The sequence below is a fragment of the Austrofundulus limnaeus genome, unplaced genomic scaffold (genome assembly GCF_001266775.1).
Source record: "Austrofundulus limnaeus strain Quisiro unplaced genomic scaffold, Austrofundulus_limnaeus-1.0 Scaffold104, whole genome shotgun sequence".
Classification (NCBI taxonomy): domain Eukaryota; kingdom Metazoa; phylum Chordata; class Actinopteri; order Cyprinodontiformes; family Rivulidae; genus Austrofundulus; species Austrofundulus limnaeus.
Window position 1 is genome coordinate 286732 of NW_013952506.1, and position 1268 is coordinate 287999.

At 36.4% G+C, this 1268-nt stretch overlaps 1 protein-coding gene across 4 annotated transcripts in view; it reads right to left on the reverse strand.

Annotated features, from left to right (window-relative positions):
* The window catches only part of gas2a (growth arrest-specific 2a), a 28076-nt gene that overhangs the window by 16940 nt on the left and 9868 nt on the right, over positions 1-1268 (reverse strand). The window lies entirely within an intron of this gene.

The following is a 1268-nucleotide window of genomic DNA, read 5'->3' on the forward strand; positions in this document are numbered from 1 at the left end:
TATATATATAGTATATAGTGCCAAATTACAACAGTTGTTGTCTCAGGGCAAATGATGGTAAATGAAGGCTGTAAAAGTGAATGATACAAATAAGAAACAGCTGGAGGAGCATTCAGCAACAAATTAGGCTGATTAGCAACAGGTCAACAAGAGGACTGAGAGTAAAACAAGCATTTTAGAGGCTAAATCTCTCAAAAGTAAAGATGGGCAGAGGTTCTACACAACAATCTCCTTGTTCACTGTCTGCTAAAGTAATGATAAAGGAATGTCTGCCCTTGCAGAAACCCTTCCACAAATCATTGTCTGTAAACACAAATGCTGACTAAAGCTCTATCATGCACTGAAAACCTATATGTGAACACCCTCCAGAAACACAACTACACTCTCTGGACAAAAGGTAATTTAAAACGGACTGAGACAAACTGTTCTATCAGCGTTCAGTTCAAAAACCTGCCTCTCTGTTGGTATGGGGGTGTATGCGTGCCTATGGCATTGGCTGCTTACACATATGGAGAGGCACCATCAATGCAAAAAATTCTATACAGGTTTTAGACCAGCACAAACTTCCACTCATCAAAAAATCCAGATTGTTTGATAGCTACAATTCTAAAAAAAAGAAGAAAAAAAACAGATTGTTAGATTTACTTAAGTTGTGTCAACAATTTCTACTCAACTGCGCTGAGTAAAGTAATTGTAAAACCTCCAGCAGCTGATCTCAGTTCCCAGATGTTTGCAGATGTTGATAAAAGGAGACACTTAGTGGTAAACATGACCCTGTCTCAACATTTTGAGATGTGTTGCACTAAGTGACAATATTCTGCACACAGTAAATATGACTGAAGAATGTTTCATGAGTCAACTGGATTACATTAGTGCTTTAGAATTAGCTTTTGCTAAAATTTTCAGTGCTTTAGAACTTCAGGACCTAAATATTTGAGTTAGTGCTTTAGGGTTAGTGGACCTAAATATTTGAGTTAGTGCTTTAGGRTTAGTGGACCTAAATATTTGAGTTAGTGCTTTAGGGTTAGTGGAACTAACATTTAGATTAGTGTTGCCCACCACTGGGAATCAATATTTGTTGTGTTTCACTGTAAATATAATGAGTTTATGACATCAGTAAATCATTGCATTGTTTTATTTAACCTTAACATCCCGACTTTTTTGTAATTAAGGATGTGGATCTGTTTGCTTATAGTTTTCAGGTTGTTCTATTCCTGTATGCTCCTGACACATCGAAACATCTGTATGTTTTTGGGATAGTTTATATA